Here is a 13,681-nt window from a genome sequence, read left to right on the forward strand (position 1 = left end):
CGAAGGAATTAAGGATGCAATTAACAAGGATTAAGACATTTTCAAGAAGCTGAATTTATTATTTGCATTTGTCTTCACTGTGGTGGGGGATTTGGAAATTTATGGAAATGATGAGTGTGATAGTACGAAGATAAACATTTCTAAAGAAGAAGTACTGGAGCAAGTTGAGAAGACCAAGTTGATGAAGTTAAAAGAATTTAGGAGTGTTCAGAAGCAGCTAAACTTCAGAACAGAGTGACTGGCAAGAGCCTGCAACGCGACTTTGAAAAACAAGGGTGTTTCCCGAGACTAAAGAATTTCCCTGTTCCAAAAGGTGAGTCAGAAATGAACGTAGGTAATGCCGACCCCAGGGCTGAGAATGCCCACTGCATGCAACCACGGACGAGGTTAATTTGGGGGTGCAGGGTCAGGCCAGCTGGGCTGCAGCTCTCCCCCCTCAAACCTGCAAAAAGTCCCAGCGAATTAAGGAAGTGGGAAGGGGCAGCGGGTTTTCAAAATGCTTCTGGCAAAGCTCCTCATAGAATCATAGAATCATAGAATCATAGGGTTGGAAGGGACCTCTGGAGATCATCTAGTCCAACCCCCCTGCCAGAGCAGGGTCACCTAGAGCAGGTTACACAGGAACACGTCCAGGTGGGTTTTGAATGTCTCCAGAGATGGAGACTCCACCACCTCTCTGGGCAGCCTGTTCCAGTGCTCTGCCACCCTCAGGGTAAAGAAGTTCCTCCTCATGTTTAGGTGGAACTTCCTATGTTCCAGTTTGTGCCCATTGCCTCTTGTCCTGTCCCCGGGCACCACTGAAAAGAGCCTCGCCCCATCGTCCTGACACCCACCCTTTAAGTATTTATAAGCGTTGATAAGGTCACCCCTCAGACGTCTTTTTTCCAGACTGAAGAGACCCAAATCCCTCAGCCTTTCCTCATAAGAGAGGTGTTCCAGTCCCCTAATCATCCTCGTAGCCCTCCGCTGCACCCTTTCCAGCAGTTCCCTGTCCCTCTTGAACCGGGGAGCCCAGAACTGGACACAGTACTCCAGGTGTGGCCTCACCAAGGCAGAGTAGAGGGGGAGGATGACCTCCCTTGACCTGCTGGCCACGCTCCTCTTGATGCACCCCAGGATGCCATTGGCCTTCTTGGCCACAAGGGCACATTGCTGACTCATGGTCATCCTGTTGTCCACCAGGACTCCCAGGTCTCTTTCCACAGAGTTGCTCTCCAGCAGGTCAGCACCCAACCTGTACTGGTGCATGGGGTTGTTCCTCCCCAGGTGCAGCACCCTACACTTGCCCTTGTTGAACTTCATAAGGTTTCTCTCTGCCCAGATCTCCAACCTGTCCAGGTCTCTCTGTATGGCGGCACAGCCTTCCGGTGTGTCAGCCACCCCACCCAGCTTGGTGTCATCAGCAAACTTGCTGAGGGTGCACTCTATCCCCTCATCCAGGTCATTGATGAATATGTTGAACAGGACTGGACCCAGTACTGACCCCTGGGGAACACCACTCGTCACTGGTCTCCAACTAGACTCTCATGCCACAGCGATGGGTCAAACGACAAATTGTGGATTAGTACGCTGCATTATAAATGGATTAAGTGATAGGAAACAAATAACCTCGGTACAGTCCTGCGTGACAACGGTAAATGATAACCCCCTGGTGACTTAAAGGTTAACCCTCATGTCTTCCCATTTCCATTACATCTATTTGCTCACCGTGAGGTTTTATGAAGAGGCTGCCTGAAGAGAAAGGGGAACATTTGCCTTCAGGAAAGCTGGGGTTTCCAGGATGACACTACTAGGTCAAGCAGCCATGCCAAGGCTCGTACTAACACATTATCCATTCTAATTTCTTACTATCGGGGACGTTATTTCACACCTTGCTGGCCGTGATTTTTCTTCTGCTGTGTCATCCTGCCACCTCAGAGCCTGGTCTGGGAAGCAGAGGAGGCAAAATGCAGGATGCCCCGGCTCCAGGGTTGTTCCTGGGATGATTTTTCACAATGATTTAGGAGGAGTGACAACGCGTCGCTGAAGTTTATGCACGCTGCTGAGACTGAAGGGCAGCATAAATTATGGAAGAAGGCGAGCGATTTCAGTAGATCACGCGAATGCACCCCAGGCATGTAAAATGTAGTCTGAAGAATACAACGTAACACACACATAGGTGAAATAAGTTTCTTGACATGAAATGGCATTCTCTTCACTCAGTGGTTTTAGGAAAATTCAGTATAGCTTGCAGAAGACATCCCTCCCACCTCTCCCAGAACACAGGTGATGACACTTAGGCAAATAAAACAGCACGAGCCATGCTAGATAAACAGACTGACACACCACAGGCAGCTTCAGACCTCTGTATTTGGCAGGCTGTATCCCCTGCGTGGAGATCATTGCTAAACAAGGGCTGTGATTTGGGTTTTGCTTTGTTGTTTGACATAGCTGGAGAGACGGCCGAAGAGATCCTGGGAAAGCTGATGGAAACAGAGGCATGAGTGACATTGGGTCTGATGGAAGCATCCAGCAAAACATGCAGGTGTCCATCCTCACTGCTCATACAGGCTGCTCGTGCCCAGCCCTTGCAGTGCTCCCAACTTGCCCGGTGCCCCTGCCTCGCACCAAAGGGGCCCGTGGGGCTCGAGAGCCTGTAATGAGCCACTCATCTCAAGTGACTCGTCACTTTTCCTTCGCAGTCTGAGCCCGCTGCCTGACCCCCTTGTCACCCTGCTCCTCCTTCCCCACCCCACCGCTCTTCCCTGGACTTACAGCGCTGCCCCTCGCAAAAATGCAGAGGTGCTGCTGGCTCTGTCCCACAGCAGATGCTGGGGAGCCTCCACGCTGGGGAGCACTGAGCGGGCAGAGCACCTTCTTGTAGGGTGCCGGGCTGGGGCAGAGGTGCGTCATTGCTGGACTCTTGAGGCTGCAGGTCCACGCAAGTCCAGGGAGCCCTGCCCTGTCCCAAGCCTCCCATTCCCACTCCTCCCTTTGCACCAGCCCTGGTCTCATCTGATCTCCTGGTCAGCTGGTTCAGGAAGTTAAGCTGGCAGAAAACTAATCCTGCGAAGAAATGTGCAGCCACTTTAGCTCCAAACCAGCTTACTACAAGGTCAAACAAACACCAGTGTCTGCCCAAGGGGCAAACGGCGGGGGAGTGGCGGGAAAACACAGCCAGAGGTGGGGATGGGATGGCAGCAGTGCCCACGAGGGCTGTTTGGAGCTGTCTTGGAAGCACACCCTTAGGCACCAGTCTGCTTGCCACCATCAAAACTGATGCTTGTCTGCACCTGAGCAGCAACGAGAGCCTCAGGTCACAAAGGCCAGCTTTGAGATGAAAACCTACAGAGTTTGGGCACCACTTTGCTTAGAAGGCACCTCTCTGTTTAGGAGCTCAGGGTCACACCTTTAGGCTTCAGCACTTACGCCCCATGGGAGGTAGTTAAGCTTTTTTTGGATCTCCTTTACCTTCTGGTATTACTGTTACAGTCTGTGTGCTGGATTTAAGTAACCATTTTGAGATGTACATAGAAGAAACCCACAGTCGATGGGGAGAGCACAGAGAGGATTATTGCTCTGCTATAATGCAGCCAAGACCCCTCGGCAATCATGCTCAAGGTCATTCAAGGTCATAAAAGGATGATTTGAAAACGTTGCTTGCATTCTTGCGCAGGAGAGCAGAAAATCTGGAGTAGGCTGGGAAGGAGAGGGAGTCTCACAGGCATTGCATGTTTCCACAGAGCACCCTGAGTGGAGCTCCAGCTACTTCAGGAGGAAATGCTGGAAGAGCAGAAAGGAGCTGGCATCACTGCTGCCTTCCGTGAGCTTCTCCTCTGCCCTGTTCCTCTGCCCGTCACTGCCCTCTCCTTCACAACAGTGGGAGACTGCGTGGCCAGGCAGCATCCCCTGCCTGCAGGCAGACCTCTCGCTCTCGTACTGAGGTGAGGCGCATGGAGGAACCTGTCCAAACCTCCTAGAAGGACAGAAAGCGGGAGCCACTGCCCTGTGCCAGCGAAACAAATCTACCCAAAGCAATAGTTTTGCAAGCCAGGGGTGGGAAAGAATCAACTGCTCCAGTCAGGGAGGACTCAAGGGGATGGGAGTGGTAGCTTGGGTATTTTTCATCTAGACAATGAGGTCCGATCCTCGGGGCAGTGGGTGTTAGGCCAAGGCTGGAAAACTTTCCCTAAACTAGCAAAGCACAAAGCTTCCACGCAGTGTGTGATCAGCCCCAAGAACTTCCTGGTAACTCAGGTTATTGAGGCAGATTGTTGATTAGGATCCAAGAGAGGATTAGAAACTCTTTTAAGCATAAATAGTATTTGCAACTGTGTGAGTTAAGCAAACGGATACAAGGGAAATCAAACCTCACGCTTCAGGGCATAAACTGCTCTCTTGTGAGTCAGGATCAACCTTTTTTTCCTCTATGCATAGCATCTCGTAATTAGCGAGGGCTTGCTGTGGTTTTGATTTGCTCTGAAGCATCAGTTACTGGCCGCTGCCAGAGGCGGGATGCTGGACTAGATAGACCCGTGATGCCTTTCTGTAGGGCAACTCTTTTGTTCCCGCATTGGCAAAGCTTTGTGGGAAAGCTTGGGTGATTCATGTCTTCAGCAGCTCCTGGTCTTACCGAGCATTGGCCTCTTATTTCCATAAGCACCAAAGTCACTCTGAATTGCTACAGAAATAAAAAGGCAACGTTGCACGAAGGGTTATTTATCTACACGGCGCAGACAGCATTTATTTACTAAATGCAAAGATGCTTTTAGGACCCGCATGGGTCATTTTTGCTAGCAAGAAAATTAATTATTTTCTCCATTCCATTATAGCTGCAAAGAAGTCACACAACTTCCAGAAGGTCTTGTGTTCTGAAAAATATACATTTCTGTGTGCATGTGCGTATGCACATACATGTATGCATGTATATATATATAAATATAAGTTGGTCCAATAAAAGACTTTGAATTACTAGCATTTCCTTACAAATTAAAGGCAGGCAAGGACCAGTAATGCAGGTGACAGAGCATGCACTAACAAAGTCTGCCTCTCCACGCTGCCTCTTTGATGTACCTCATCTTTGCCCTGAAGGAATTTCATTATCCTATGGTGAGCCAGTAATGAAATCTGTACTCGGAATCAAGCCTTCATAGAAAACGATATCTTGACTCTTTGTTCTGCACAGACTAGCTGTGTGTGGCAGGAATATGTTTCTATTTGTGTGTGATCTGAGTGTACTTTGAATACTGATCTCCAGATAAAAAGGATAGAGATCTAATTTGACAAAATATTAAATTCCTCTATCTTGCTTTATCTAAGAAAATTCTGATGCTTATTATTGTGATGAACATTTGGGGCGATACTTGTAGTGTTCAGCATGTGTGAGAAAAATCTCTCCGTGGAGAATCGAATGGCGTGTCAAAGACCCTGATTTATAAAGAGTGCAGAGGGCTCTTAAGTACTATTTTTAGAACAATGCTGCAACAGATTTACACACAGAGAAAAAGCCCTCCTCTACAGTCACTTAGGAGCAAAGTAGCATTTCACTGCATAATAATGAGGAATTAATTGCTCTTTGTCATCACTTTTTATGCAAATTGCCATAGAACATTTGCCCAATGTGCATTTTACCTTTTAACAAAGAAAGTAGTCATGACAAACTAGACCAAATTTCATAAGCTAAAGACAAAAGTAGGCTGTACCATACATAAATTGCAGCTAGCAAGTCTATTCCTTTGAGGAACTCTATCAACTTCCCATGAAAGTCCATTAAAAGAAAAAAAAAAAAAGAAAAAGGTTTCTTGGCCTACGCGTCTCGTTAAATTAAATTAAGTTCAATTATTAGACAATTGAAATTTCTTCTCATGGAATCTGCTTGTCACTCTTTGCAGCCTTTGTTTATTTTTTTCTTTCCACTTGGGATAATCACCAAATATCACCAATTTTTTGTTTCCTTACTGACTGCTTTCAAGCTTTTACTCATATCATTATCTGAATTTCAGACACCACAGGTTGCCAGTTGTTAAAAAATGTTTTATTGGACTTGTATTTGAAAGTAAAAAAAAACCCACGTTATCAACCTTGCATTTCATATATATATTTTCACAACATTTACATTTAGAGTAAACTGACAATTCTTCAAAGAACACCAGAACTGCAACAGCAGTGGAATAACATTTCCTTTCAGCCTAAGAAAGAGAAATACATAATAAATCATCTTTGTTCCACATGAAGCTTTAATTTTTTAGTCATTCTGCAACTGACACTGCAAATTTGATGCAAAAATTACCTAGATGGCAGACCAGGTCAAAATGTAGACATCCTAATGGATTGCATTGTGTCAAAGCATTTTCTCCAGAAACAGCTCAACATGTTTTCTTTTTCCTAAGAAATGTAGGAAGGATATCACTGTGCAAGGAGTTTCTATCTTGCATGTGCAATGAATTCATTCAGTGAACTAGTGGGTCTTTTCAATCTCTAGTTTCTACCAACTTCAAACATAATAGCGAGTTCCAGCAGAGTCCCTTTTCTATTCATATGCTATTCACAGCAGACCTTTGTAGTTCACAACTTCAAGTTAACATAGCAAAGAGCAGTTTTAAATCACTCCAGTAATCAGGGGTCACAATTATTTGCTGTGGATACAAAAAAAAAAAAAAAAAAAAATCACACACAGGCTGCAAGCCAATGCACTCTGCTTTCACCTCTAAGACAGAAAAATAACAGAGACTTGACCTCTGCCTTAAGTGCTAACGCTTCAGCAACACTATCTATTAATCAAAAAATATATGAATGCAGCTTATAAATCCCTCTGCATGGAAAGAGCCATCTTCACCCTTACAGAAATATATTTTCTGTCCCGGTCCTTGCTTACAGTGCAAGAACATCCTGCAGCCTTTTTAAAAAAGCAAAAGCAATTTACATGAGAAGTAAATTAATTGAATAGTTGATGGTTATTTGACTGGAAACCCACAGATTTGTTGGGGTCCATAGTTCTTTGGTTAGTATTAGAGCTAAAAGCAAAATAAATTGCCCCTGCAAAAGCCAAAGCCTTCAGTATAGTACTGAAGCACTCCATCCCCACCTCAGAACTGCACGGTACCAGGGATTTAGCCTGGAATAGCAACTCCAAAATACTCCAACATTTACTCCAAGGCCATGAGAGGCAGTGGGAGCCACCGCACTGCTATGGCCTATGTGTGCCTGCTGAGTACCAGTACATCTGCATCCTCCATGTTCCTCACCCGCGCTCCTGCCGGTCCTTCTGAGGCCTCTCTTCAGCCAGAAGGCTTCCCCGACCTCCACGGCCTTCTTATGCTCCTGACATGTTTCAGCTACATGAAGCACACATTATTATCAAACTACACGACGCTCAGACCTGTCTCTTAAATTTCACATTCCTGCATGTTGCTGTGTGTCACTTCCCAGTCCTCCCTCTGAAGGCACACTGAAGGGCACCTTGGCCATGCCCCATAACACAGCAGCGTCTGCCACTGCCAGGCTCTGCCGAAGTTGGTGGCTTTGAACTCTGCTTCCTCCTCCTCTCCATCTCCACTGCCCATCTCCAGTGCCCCACTCTCTTCTCCCAGTCCTACCAGCATTGCATTGTCTTCATGGCTTCGTGTTTCCCGCCATCTGCTACATCCTACATGACTCACCACCAGATATCCCTCCTCAAGCTGGAGCAGCAGCGTGCTCAGCAAAGTACGTCTCCTCCTGCAGAGACAAAGACAGTGCATGGCCACCACAACAGCATCCCAGCGCTGAGGACCAAGGGTGAGGTCACCAGAGGCACAAGTGGCAGCTGGGTATCCAGTCAATATCCCACCACCACTACCAGTTCTGAAGAAACTCCTCCTGACTTGCTTGTGACGACAGCAAGATGTCCTGGGCTGTGGCTGCACACTCCAGCCTGGAAGGAAAGAAATTTATTTGCACTGAGCCTCTGTTGCAGTTGTCTATTGAAAGCAGAATCACGGGCGCTAGAAAGTCAGAGACGTTACCAACCCGGGACCTTTCTTTGTACGTAATAATTACCTCAAGGCTTTTACTCTAATTAGTGGATTTGGATTTAGTCAGCCACTGGTGCATGTGCATAAACTCTCACTGATGTTAAAGATCACGTGGAGTAGAAGATTCCTTAGAAATAGTAGTTTCTCCACAAGGAAGAGTGTTTTTTTTCTTACTCATCTTCTGTTCCCTCCCAAAATCATGACTTTGAATTAAATCTTGCCAGATTACTGGTGTCCTGCCACATGCCAGAGCTACGACCTAGACTGCTCAGAAATATCTCTCTGCTCTTGAATGGAAAAAGTCTCATGACTGATAGTTACTGTCTACAGCACAAACACTGCTCTGTCACATCTGGATTAACCTCCGTGTGCCCTCCTTGTTCTCCAGTCCCAGATGTTTTCCCTCCCTCAGCAGTGCTTAAGAGAGAGAAGCTTTTTCCCAATCCTCTTCTGCATCCCCTAATTTGCAGGACAACCTTGTCGAGGCAGATGCTTTGTCCGTGCTCTCACAGTTTGCTGCAGATATTTTCACTTTTCTGGGTAACTCTAAAGACAGAGGTTGTTGAAAAAAAATGGATTACAAGGCTTTTCAGCAAGCTGAGCTAAAACAAGGTTGAGCTTTGTCCACAATTGCCCTCAAACGACTTTTTGGAGCTGATTTGCCTGTGCTGATTCTTAGTGATAGGGGAATATGAACGGAGGTTTAAATATGTCATTATGTATGTCCTTGCTTTTAGAAGCAGACGCTGGGATCATCCAGACCTGCAGAATCAGGGAATTTGCCAGATTTGACCTTTGAAACACTAAAAAGAAAACCAACAAAAAAACCCAACCCCAAAGTAGCTACATATTGTATTTTAAAATATAAGTTTAAATGCAAATTCTAAAACGCTACTCACTAATTGTGAATAATAACAAACATACTAAATAATAAAAAAACCAATTTGAAAGCAGTACTAGAGTTAATGAAAATCTCAGAAGGCGGCACTGATTTTAAGACAAAATGGGCAAGGACAAAGCCCTAACCTCGCTATCTCCAGGACTTGCTGTGGGCTGTATTTGGACTGCCTCTCACAGCATTGAACTTCAAGACACCAGAAGGCTGTTAGGATTGTGTTTGCTCTGGGGCTGGCTGATGAATTCTGACCTCCTGTCGGACCAATGGAAAGAATAATCTTGAGGCCATTCATCCTATTTGTCTAGCACAGGTGTCACAATTACTTTTCCCAAATTACTATATGTCAAGCCAAAGTCTGGCAAGCCCAGCATGCAGGTGATCTGAACGCTTTATTTCTCTTTTTTTTTTTAAAGATAACCACCAGAGAATATCCTACCGTTTGACTTAGTGACTACAACAGACATGTTTTGGACATAATGTGTAAACCTTAATGATTTCCAACCCTCAATTTCTTGACATATGAAGTCAACAGCTCCTTAAATTCCCGTTCTATTATGCTATCTGCATCTATGTTTTTAAAGGTCAATGCCTGCCATTTTTTCCTGCCTTGCTTCCTGACACTGTAATTTTAGCCCCAGTAACAACGCTTTGTTAACACTTCAATATATTTCAAATATTATACCTTGCCAAGCACCTCAAAATATCATGCCAGAGATCTGATGCTCTGTGCATGGCAAACTTTCCTTTGTGGTGCTTTTGATGTGATGTCAAGGCACGCTGCGGAGACATCGCGTTGTGGATCTTTGATGGCACGCACCATGACAATGTCTCCTCCGTAGCCGTCACAGCCACTGACTCAGGGCGGGCCGTTCGTCCTGTCAGTGCTCCTGGAAACGCAACGTACCCGGGGTGTGTGAGAATCCGATTGCGAAAAGCCATATGGTGCCTGTAGTACAATCAGTAATCAGCTGTGAATTTCTTAATCACGGCAAAGAAAATGATGCAATTTCATGAATTCTACCTGCACCGCCCAGGAGAATATGTGCGTAATTATTAATAATGGCTTAGACCTGTGCACAGGACCAGGGCTTATCCAGGAAAAGCTGATCTTTTTCACCCAGGTGCTGCAGGGTAAAAGGTACTTTGGAAGGAAATGACAATTTCCTGAATTAAAAACCACAAAATCTGTCCTGTTTTTTCCTTTTTCACTCCTTCATTACCATTGTAAAGATCAAGTTGCATAAGATCCACTAACGTGTTGCTCATTCATAGAGACTTCGATTCAGCGTGGTTGAATCCGAGGCTGCAACAGAAGTTGTTCCCTGCAGTACTTTCACCTCTTCCTGAAGCACTTTAAATTAGGAATTACCTATCACCAGGAAAAAGCAATTTGTTTTCATAAATACGTGACTGAAATACCTTGCAATACACAGAGCTCTCCAACAAGTGGCACTATTAAGACTATTCCAGTTACGAGATTGATATGCAAATGAGATCTCAGAAAGGGATGTTGGGACATGTTTTACAATATTGGATTCCATTTAAAATCTTTTAAATTTACATATTAAATATGATTGAAATAGATACTCATAATTCAAGTATTCTGGAAAGTTTTGTGTTATCCATAAAGAAAACACTGAAAAGTAGGTCAAGTGCCATAAACTCAACCAGGCGGTCCTCTCTAAAGGGATAAAGTCACAGCAGTCCAGGGAAACCACCTAATTAAGACATCAGTAAAGGTAACGTGTAAGTGGGAAATTTGTCCGCAGAGCTGAGCTAAAACCAGCTGTTGAATGTGAGGATGTAGCTTTTTCTCGAGAACAGCACTGCAGCATTCACGGTGAGTTATCCCCCACGTATTCATGGGATAACTTCTAAATTGCACCTCTTCACATTTATTTTACCTTGTTTTGTTGTTGCTGCTTGACAAACCGTGGATCATTTTGAGAGGCCATACATGACATCTCTTCAAATAATTCATATTTGCCTGGAGTATACGTTTGGCTGTACTTCAAGAAGAATGGTCCAGAAATAGTTACATATACAAAAATTGAGGCATGAAGATAGTTGACTGCAAAGGAAACAGGATCAGATTGGATTTGTTGCTGGAATATAAGCAGTTTGGGAATAAATTGGGAAGCCAATGCATTAAAATGTAATATACATGATATAAAATCAGCATTTTTAAACAGTACATTTAATTCGGTTTGTGTAATATTCCTTCTGTCCTTGCAAATCAACTCTGCTTAGTTTTTCCCCAGTTTTCTAGTGTTATACAGAGATATAACGGACTGTAATAAAATCAGGACCTGAATGATATACAGGAATCTCAACTCTGTCTTCCATTATGAGTTGACCACCCTGGTTACAAAATTACCAACAGTATTTGGGTACCAAAAGCTGCATAGAGGTGCTTGGTGAGGTTTCAAAAAGCCAACGTGCCCAACCCCTGCTTGGGTTTAGCTTCTTTCACTCTCTGCCAATCTCCGTCCTGCACAAGTGCGATCTGGGTCACACTGAAGTCACTGCAAATTTTATCACAGAGCAAACAGAATTATAAAATCTAAAATGGACGTTTCCACATTACGCTTCCTTCTTTTAAGCCAAATGGGAACATTCATTTTTAAATGTCAGCCGGGAAGATAAATGGCAATTATTGTGCCTTTCAGAAATGTGCGCTGTGGGCAGATGTTTATACAGAGTGCTTTGTTGAGTTTTCTATTTGGCCAGCTTTGACTACCTAGAGCCGTATCTCCTGTAGCGTGTTGTAAACAACAGAATATGTGCACTTCGAATGCAGTGGCATAATGGGCACGTAGCATGCTAACTAAAGCATTAAAAATGCTGCATGGCTTATTTTTATCTCTCAGTCCTTCTCAATATAGTATTTTTATCTCTCACGCCAATACAACATTATTTTTGTGTCTCTAGGAAAAACAGGGCAACAAGGAGACTCAGCCCTGCTAGCGTTTAAACACATGACAAGTCCCTTTACACACTGTGGGACTTTTCACGTGCTTAACACTATGTATGTCTGAAGAACCAGAACCTAAATGGCGGTTGTGAGCAAGGCTTTGTATGAACATTATTTGGAAAGGGAAAGTGAGGTTTATGAGTCAAATTCTCCAGTGGGGTGCTATTCTGCAGCCACATGTAGCTATGAAAACTAGGGGTAAAATGCTACTAAACTAAAATGCTTTTCACTTTACACAAGCGGACAACCGTGCAAAATGCAAGGCAGAGGAGAACTACGCTTTTGAAAAGTGACAATATACAATATTGTTGTTACATACAAAGACTTGATTTTGTGTTGGCACACAGTATTTGCATAGTTTTCTGTGGCGTAGTAGACTTGGAAAATGCAGGTACCCTGATGCAGCTGCTCCAATTTCAGGAGAAAACATCAGTGAAATAACTTCACAGAAATTGCTCCTCTCTAAAAGATATGGAAAACACTATACATCGTCTGTCTGTAATGAAAGGGGGAAACAGAGGATGAAAATGTACAACAAAAACTGACATAAACACAGAAAAAATAACAAACATGCACATGTTAATTACTGAACGTGCTTTTGTTAGCAGTAGGTCACCATCATTCTTTATTGACATTACTGCAACTGCAATTTCTTTTTCAAGACCACTGACCCAGGAAAATGTAACCCTCTAGTTATCCAACGCCCTTTAATTAGAGATGTCTCCAGAGATAATCTCACTCACGGCCCCTATTGTGAATCATTTATTTTCTAACTTTCCTTTTTATCAGCCGTCTTTCATCTTTATGTTTTTCTGCCCTAGCCCGTCTGAGTAACTCAGCCTTGGAGAATGTAGTTTATTCATTTACCGGTTCTTCCAATTGCATTTCGTGTCTCATGGCATTTGGGGTCTAGCTCAGAAGCGCTGGCTGCCAGGCGCCGGGATAATTCTCAGGAATCACAGCTTTCCACTGGGTGAAAGCAAGCATGGCGCCAAGCCTCGGGGTGGGAAAGGGCTCGAAAACAGCCACTTTGTGCCTGCCACTGAGATGAGGCAAAGAACGATCAACTCCCGCTGGAAGGACCTGACGGGGTTTTGTTTTTGCTTTTAATCTGGGGAGCACTTATCTATTTCTGCGATGTGGGGCAGGGCTGACTCATGGCGGTTGGGTGCTTTGTAGGATGAGGCTTCTCTGAGGGCGGAGCACCTAAAACACCTCCAGGACCAACACCGACGCAACAAGGGGTGACCGGGTGGGTACTTTTTACCCTCTGCCATCGCACTCGGCCCCTGGGTCGCCCCTTGCGTGACGAACCCTTCCTCGCCCTCCGCACGACCGGGCCTGCCGGGCCCCGCCGCCTCCCCCACGCCTGCCCACGGGGGAGGTGGACATCACCCCTCGCCCGTCGCCAGGGACAGGCCGCTCCGATGGGCCTACCCCCGCCGCCACCGCCCCTGTCCGCCATGGCGGCCCCACTGTCCCCTCACGGCGGACTACGGCTCCCACAAGCCCCCGCGGCCGCCGGCGCGAGCCCCCCGCGCGGGGTCCGGCGCCCGCGGCGGCACGCGCACACACACACACACAGAGAGAGGGAGGGCGCGATCCAGCTCTGCGCATGCGCCGGGCAGAGGGGCGGGGCGGGGCGGGGCGGGTGGGGACGGCGGCGGTGCTCCGCTATTCGCGGAGCGGCCGTACGCCGCTCGCTGTGCGTAAGGCGGTCGGGGGCGGGCGAAGGAAGGGGGCGCTGTGCCGCGCCGTTGGCGTAAAGCGTTGTTGTGAATGGAAGCGGAGGGCGGGGAGGATGATGTCAGCCTGCGA

This window comes from Chroicocephalus ridibundus, chromosome 3, assembly GCF_963924245.1.
Source record: "Chroicocephalus ridibundus chromosome 3, bChrRid1.1, whole genome shotgun sequence".
Taxonomy (NCBI): domain Eukaryota; kingdom Metazoa; phylum Chordata; class Aves; order Charadriiformes; family Laridae; genus Chroicocephalus; species Chroicocephalus ridibundus.